Here is an 8323-nt window from a genome sequence, read left to right on the forward strand (position 1 = left end):
AGAAAACACATGTTTGTATTCAAAGAGTCATCCATCCAGTTTAGTTTAGAAGTTAGCAAGCTCAAGATGTTGGATTTTATTTCCTTGCCTGTGTTCAGTGATTTGCTAACAACCAGATCATCCTAAATGCAGCTTGCTGCCTGAACTTACTGATGTTGATGCCTGCTTGCCTGCCCACATTTCCCTGTTTTGGATCAAGAGAGGGCCAGCCAAATTAACCCCTGCACACCCAAGAATCATCCTTCATAGTGGAGTCAGCTGGAAGCAGAAACTAGGACTTGGGAATCATGTGCTAAGCTCCCTCCATTTCCCATCACCCCATCACATTGTACTGATGTCTTTCAAGGGTTTTTGAACTGCTTTTAAATGCCTCATAGTCAGAGATATTTTTAACCCATTCAAATAGATACACAGTAAAACCCCTGTTATCCAGAATTCAAGGAACTGGCAGCCTCAAACAGCTGGCAAAAACAACCGCGGGAAATAAATAGGTAAAAAATACAAAAGTTTAAAATTAGCGCATCTTGCTGTTAGTTCACCAATCACATAACCCACAATCTCAAGCCAACAGAAAATTCACTTTTCCAGCATCTACTCATCCCCGTAGATGCTGGATACTAGGAGTTTTACTGTACAGTACATAATTTAGAAAGGGATTTGAAATAGCTTTGAAAATAAAACACTTAGAGTACTAGAAATTAATTAAAATTAAATGTAATAAGTAAAACACCTATCATTCAGGTAAATGCTTCACTAAATAAGAGTCAATTTACTTAAATCTGAAAGACCACAGGCACCTCACATCTGGTCTCCTACTCCACAACAGTGGCGACGACATCAAACTTCCAATTTGTTTCTAAGTTGTGCATTTCATTACAGGGGGCTGAAGGCTGGGACAGTATAGTTTATGATCCTTGACAGAGCTTCAGCTCAACATGGGAAATATCTGGCCTCTTGGTTTTTGCAAACTAAGTGCAGGATAATGCAGTGCTCTCTATGATAGATATTCACCATTCATGTAGTTTAATAGAAATAATCCAGTTTATAATCCATCGAGGCACTTTCTAGCAGCAATCTGCATGGGAAGGCTTCCTGTTTCGGATTTCTGGAGCCATGGCATTGGTTAATTTGATATTAAGCAGCGAACACACAGTTGGACTGTAAAATATACTTAACTGATGAAGCTGAACAAGGTCCCAGGGGAAATATCTGCCAATAATGTAAAATAGATCTTTCTTGTTTGGAATGCATACTCAAAATAACAATGAAACATCATATGAATTACAGTGCAATCAACTAATAAAGTAAAATAGCCACTGATTAATATATATAAATATTACAAACCTATTGAATCCTTAGTCAACTGCATCTCCCTTATAACCATCCCCATTATGAGAATTATATTTCCTTACTTTTTTCTTTGTGGGTTTTCATTTTTTTGAATTTTAATCATCTCTTTCCTCTCCAGAAATGCCTTTTGCCACTTCTTCTGATGGCTTTTTATTTTGATTTCATCGCTCCACTTCCAGGTAGTAAAACAAGAAAGTCTGAAGACACCGGAATTGAAATGAAAACATAATGCTGGAAAAAATTAGCAGTGCCCTTTATATCGCAAAGATAAAGCTATACAACCAACATTTAGGTTCTCAACCTTTTTCTTTCCACTCACGTACCACCCTATGCCGTAGGTGCTCTGTTATGAGTAAGGGATTGCTTAAGGTGGGATGTGGGTGGAAAGAAAAAGTTTGAAAACCACTGCTTTAATCGTACCTAATTGACTCGTTATGCACACGGATTCAGAACTCCAAAGCAAATGGGCCAATGGCAATTTTTCTCAAGCAAAATAGTTCAGTAATAATTGAGTCTAGAGCAGTGATTCTCAACCTTCCCTTTCCACTCACAGACCAGCTTAAGCAATCCCTTACTAATCACAGGTCACTTATGGCATAGGGAATACTGTGATAGTACAGGTCTATCACCAATGTACATAGTGTATATAGTTACAGTATCTCAACTGTGCTTACAGCGATTGGCTGAGAGCTAAGCCACGCCTACTGTCTGGGCCTTAAAGGGTTGTGTCCCTAGCCAGGTCGGATCATTCCGGACTGGTCGGCCACCTGTGAAGAGCTCCTGTCTTTTGCTAATAAAAGCCTTGGTTTGGATCACCAAGTCTTTGATTCTTTCGACGAGCTCTACAAATACTTAAAGTGGTACGTGAGTGGAAAGGAAAAGGTTGAGAACCATTGGTTTAGGGCTTGAGTTCAATGCCTTTCCAGTGGAATCCTGTCCCCTGCCTAATCAAGATGACGTCACAGACTTTTGAGCAATACCGCTCTGAGTCACAGGATGGGGAGTGAATTGTACGTACAGTAAATGAAAACTGTTCAGGAGTTAAAGGGAGATGTCCTTGAGCAACATGGAACTGAGGGAGCAGAGCCATAATGGGTGGACAAGTTATGAATATAGTCTTACAGAAATACTGACAAGACTCAACAAAAGATACCTGAGATGTAAATTAAAATATGCAAAAATAAACACCAAAGCATTATATTAAAAAAAAGCAGGCTCTCCCCTTACACAGAAATCCAAAGGAACGAACACCAGTCTCATTATATATCTCAGAACATACATGTCTGATCCAGCTGGAAAAAGCTGCTCTTTCCAAGTCCAACATGCAATCAGCTATATATTTGTAGCTCACATCATGACTTTGTAGCTTTGAGTTAGACAAGTAAACATTCATCATTTTAAAATAGTTCATTTTTGAGACTGATCCAGTTTAACCATTTGCGGTAACTTCTCATCTCAGACTGCACTGCCTAATTTCTTGCAAAATATGGAGATTTTGCAGTAACGTTAAGGGGAAAATGTTTTTGTTGAAAGAAAATGTGTTGGCTCCACTGTGAATATATTTGGCATACTTCAGCAAGCCAGAGATGCCTCAGCCGATGTGTCATAGGTCTCAGTTCCTCCTGCGCATTACTTTTATAAAAAGGGAACTAATGTGAAGCCACACACTGAGAACACAAGTGACGGCTTCTAATTAACTTTACATATCGTCTGCTTACAAAGTAAATAGCCATTATCTGAGCAGGGTGCATATGTTTTCCTCAGCAGGAGAAGGTCTTAAATTGCACACAATTGGTGGAGTTGAAATACCTTCAATAATGCTGGTTTATATATCTTAGCATCACCAGATTATGAAAGAGGGTGGCTGGAATATAATGGCGAGAGAGGATTTCCTGTCTTTTGCAGTTGAAAGATAATACTCTATTTTTCTCTTTAATGGCTTTTATGGCTTTTGGGTTTCTAAAGTTCTTTTAATTTCATCAATTCTCATGAAGGTCTTGATAGATTTATTCCTTTCTTGACCACCCATGATATTTATCATCACAATACCCCTCAGTCGAAACACTCACAATCACAAGGCCAGCTTCCATCTGTGCTCCCTGTGTCTGCCACTTCCCTGCTATCCTCAACTTTATGACCACCATTGTCCTTCATGGTTATTTGTTTAAGATCAAGTCACGGGTAACCAAAATCTTTCTCATTTTTGTATTACTATGAGCATTAATGATTTCTGAATGATACTCTCTAATTTCAACTCCCTCCACAGATTTTATTCTGACTGAATCAGACAGCATGTCACCTCAAAATCCATTATTCGATGGGATATTAAACAAGGTTTGCTCTCTTGAACAAGATGACAAGATGGAAAATCACAGGGAAGTTATCCATGGACTTCACTCACTGTGAAGAACTTTGGAATATTATTTGGTAATGAAAGGTACTTTTATAAATAAAAGACTCCCTTCCTTTTTCAGTTTGCCTGAAGCTCTGCCTCAAAGCAGGCATTGTCAAAACTGCAACATTGCCAGCCACCATCTCTGCCTTATTTCATTGCTTCTGCATTCGCAACTGCACCCTTTCCTCCTAAAACTCCAACGTTCAGAGTTTCAAGCTCAATAAATTAACCTTTTCATTGGTTCCCAATGTCCATTCTTACATTGGCTTGAGTCATTCAAAATCACCATTCTGGTCCTCAACTCTTTCCTCAGACCTACAGGCTTCAGTGCCAGGGCATAAGCCCGTCTTCTAAGTTCAAGTTTATTTATCAACCGATTGAACAAATACAACATGATGCAACAATGTTCTCCATTCCTCATTGTGAACAATGCAAGCACTGATGCAGACATACAGGCGAACAATATGTACACTATACACAAATATTTAAATAAATAAATATAATTGTTCAATCAATAGTAGTGCCAAGGAGGGTTTGTATGAGCAGTTTATCAGTCATTCTGCATTTCACTGCCCATGGGATGAAGCTGTCCCTCGGCCTGATGGTTGAGCCTTTGAACCTCCTGTATCTCTATCCCAAAGGCAGTAGCTGGAAGACGCTACGTGCAGGGTGGTAGGGGTCCACACCGATTTAGTGAGCCCTCTTTAGACAATGATCCCGGTAAAATTGATGGGGGGGGGGGGGGGAAGGGTGAGCTCAGTGATTGCCACTGCCTCTCTTATTGTCTGTAGATTGAACAAACTGCACTGTAATGCTGCGGGCCAGGACACATTCAAGAGAACTCTTTCTTGTAGAAAGTTTACATGGTGGTGGCTGGTAGCCTTGCCCACTTCAGTCTTCTCAGGCAGTGCAGTCGCTGTTGCTCCTTCCTGATAAGTGAAAAGATGTTGAGTGTCCACAATATGTCACTAGTTAAGTGAACTCCAAAGAACTTGGTGCTCTCCACTCTCCCTACTACAGAGTTGTTGATGTGTAGTGGAGCCTGGTGACTCCTGGTCCTCCTGAAGTCCATGATCATCTCCTTTGTCTTGTCCACGTTGAGACCCAGGTTGTTATTCTTGCACTATTTTATGAAATTTTCCACCTCTACTCTGTAGTGTGACTCATCGTTGGTGCAGATGAGTTCAACAGCTGTTGTGTCTTCTGCAAACTTGATGACTCTGTTTGAGGTGGATCTGGTGTTGCAGTATGAGTCAGTAGTGTGAACACGAGCGGGCTGAGCACACAGCCCTGAGGAACGCCAGTTTGGTGCTCGACCTTTTGCTGCCAACCCAGACAGTCTGGTCTTTCAATTAGGAAATCCAGAATACAATTACAGAGAGGGGTGTTGAGTCCCAGCAAGGACAACTTCTCCATGAACCTCTGGGGTACAGTCATATGAAATGTCGAGCTGTAGTCTCGCATACGGGATGTTGTTTACCAGGTGGGACAGGACGGTGTGGAGGGACAAGGCTATAGCATCATCAGTGGATGATGCTATAGCATCCACCTGTAGGAAAATTGAAGCAAGTCCAGTGTCTCTGGGAGGTACACTTTGTTGTGTTTCATCACCAGACGCTCAAAATATTTCATAATGGTGGAAGTTAGTGCCACTGGGTGGTAGTCGCTTAGGCCTGCAACTGTTGCCCTCTTTGGGACAGGGATAATGGTGAATGTCTTAACACCTGCGGGGACAACAAACTACTGCAATGATGTGCGGAAGATATTCATAAGGACCTCTGTCAGTTAGTCTGCACAGTCCTTCAGTACCTAACCAGGTATGTTGATTTAATGCCCAGATTGTATCATTTATTTTGATATTTGTCAATGAGTATACTACTTATTCAAAATTTAATACTTTTAAGATGATGTGACTCTGAGATGTCGAACCTTGCTTCTGGTTTATTTTTGCTTTTCTATTTTCTTTCTTTTTATTTCCCTCTATTCCCTGCCATCCATCCCCTTTTCTTTCAAATCTGGGGAGGGGGCACTGGGAGAAGAGGGACTCTCCTTTCCTTTTTTTCAGACCTTATGGATGTTTTTCTATGATTTTTGTATTCTATGATATTATTGTTATTATATTAATTGAGTCATATATTCTGTATTTTCTTAAAAGATTTTTAAAAAACAGGGTTGGCTGACTGGTCCTGCTGCCTTGTGAGGATTGTCCTCACCTCAGCTTCTTCTCTTGCATGGCCCCACCTTGAGGAGGTCTCCTATCAATGGCCCCAAAGGCCTGCTGAAGACTTGCAGTTTTTCAAAAGTCTTCACAGCGTGAAATGGTTTCCAACCAGCTTCAGTTATTTCCCCTCACTTCTCATCTATGATTAGTCAGGGCCTGTGTTCATCATCAAAGTGTTTTAGGATGACCCAGTCAACTTGGAGATATAGCCCATGCAGATATTAGAAGGCACTAAATCAAAGTCCGTCTAGCATTAACCAGCCACCCTTTTCTACATTCAGTGGCGGAAACAAATGAAGGGTCTTCTCTGATGAAAGGGAAACTTCGCGAGCCCAGAGATACATTTTGCAAACATAAAACGTAAAATGACTTATTGAAGAGAATTATTCATCTTGAAAAATCTGTGCAAGTCAAAAAGGTTCAAATGCTAGAAATCTGAAATAAAAGCAGAAAAGGACAAAACACAAGGATATGTGGAAAGGGAAAGAGCCTTCCATCTGAAACGTTAACTCCATTCTCTTGCCTGACCTGCTGAATGCTTCCTGCAATATTTCTGTTAAAGCTGTACTTGTATTAGCTAAATCTATGGTGGATTTTAATTGGGTGGTTGTATATATAGAACAACTAATTATTGGATGAATGTTTTTTATGTGTTTACTGCCCACTATCACATCTGGTCTTTTTGTTAAAAAACAAAATGAAGATACTTGAGGAAATTAATCTGGCTTAAGTGCATCTCACACAAAAAAAAACTTTCAGAAAGCATCACGTCTGATTCCCATTGCTTTCTATTAAATTATTCTAAATTTAGTTGGGTGATGTTTAAACTGCCGGAAAATTATTGGATGTATCAATTGCAGATCCATTGTTAAATAATCTGCTTACATGAAATATGAAACTTTGAGTGTTTCCATTTTACTCTGTGGTTTGTAATATATAATTTTTTATTTATTTAGAAAATTAGATGTTTCTGACAATACTAGTATTTATTCCTCATCTTTAATTGATCTGAAATGAGGAGCTTGTAAGATTGGGCAACGTGGAATTTCCCTCCACAAATATGTACTTACTGTCTGTGTAACTGACATATAATTATTTACCATTTTACATTATTGAACTTTCTAGCTTATTAAATGTAGAATCTGAAATTAATTCCTTGCTCACAAACAGAAATGATTGTAAAACTAGTATATTGTCGTAAGTTCAGTAAATGAGTAATATTCAGCTTAAAAAATATATTCTTGTGGCAGCCCACGATTGCGGAGATCGGGCCGGCACATTGTGCGGCAGCAGACGCAGACAGAGATCGCTAAAGCGACTCCCAGGACAACGAACTGGCGGGGGTAGAAGCTGGGGCAGCATCAGACCAACAGCCCTAAAATGCCGTGGGTCAAGTTGCCCAGCTAACTCAGCAGAAACAGGATGGGGAAGGAGGGCATCCAGATGCATGGACGTTCCCGCCCGCTATTGTTATTCATAGGGCTGACTCAGTCAATCAGCAAAAGGGGCGGGAACTTGAACAGTATAAAAGCAGCCTTTCCAGTCCTAATAAAGGAGTGAGCTGAACCTGCCACACTGTGTGTGTGTACTTCTTTGTAGCAGTCGGCTACATTTCTAAAGTCCTGTATATAGATCAACCAAAATTGCCGAATAGACAATGAAATGCACTGTTAGTGATTACGGGTGTTCTGTCCTGAGTGTCAGTATTTTTTTAATTTAGGAATATAGCATGATAACAGGTCCTTCCAGCCCACAAGCCCTTGCTGCCCAATTGACCTGCGAACCCAGAGTGTTTTTGAGGGTGAAAGGAAACCAGAGCACCTGGAGGAAACCCACGCAGACATGGGAAGAACATACAAACTCCTTACAAACAACACCAGATTTTAACCAGGATCGTTGGCGCTGTCACAGCATTGTGCTAACCACTACACCAACAGTCCCGCCATTTTATGTCCAGCCAGCCTTGTTTATTTCCCCAATTATAATTCCTCACCTTGCAACACACCAGCAGCAATGCTCCAGCAGCTGCCAGCACCTATCTCTATCTTCTTAATAACTCAGCGCTGGGGGGCGTGGCAAGATGGCGTAGAGTCTCGACGTGTAATCTCGACCTCTCTGGCCGGACTTTTAAGTACCCGTTTTTTAACCCTTTGTTTTCAAGTTTAAACTTCTTAAATTTTAGTTTAAAGTATTAAGGAACTAGTATGGCCATTAATGGTAAAAAGATTAAACCTCAAGTGCAGAAGAAGTTACATTTTCAAAGTACTGAAGATTTGGGGCCTAAACAACTTGCTGCAGCCTCAGGTTTACTACAAAGACTGCCTGTGGGAGCTGAAATAAAAATGTCTACTACTCAC

General features: G+C 40.4%; 1 protein-coding gene across 2 annotated transcripts in view; it reads right to left on the reverse strand.

The window, feature by feature from the left end:
• syt17 (synaptotagmin XVII) overlaps positions 1-8323 on the reverse strand; it is a 77071-nt gene that overhangs the window by 62849 nt on the left and 5899 nt on the right. The gene's annotated exons all lie outside the window — the stretch shown is intronic.

This window comes from Narcine bancroftii, chromosome 12 (genome assembly GCF_036971445.1).
Source record: "Narcine bancroftii isolate sNarBan1 chromosome 12, sNarBan1.hap1, whole genome shotgun sequence".
NCBI classification, from domain to species: Eukaryota; Metazoa; Chordata; class Chondrichthyes; order Torpediniformes; family Narcinidae; genus Narcine; species Narcine bancroftii.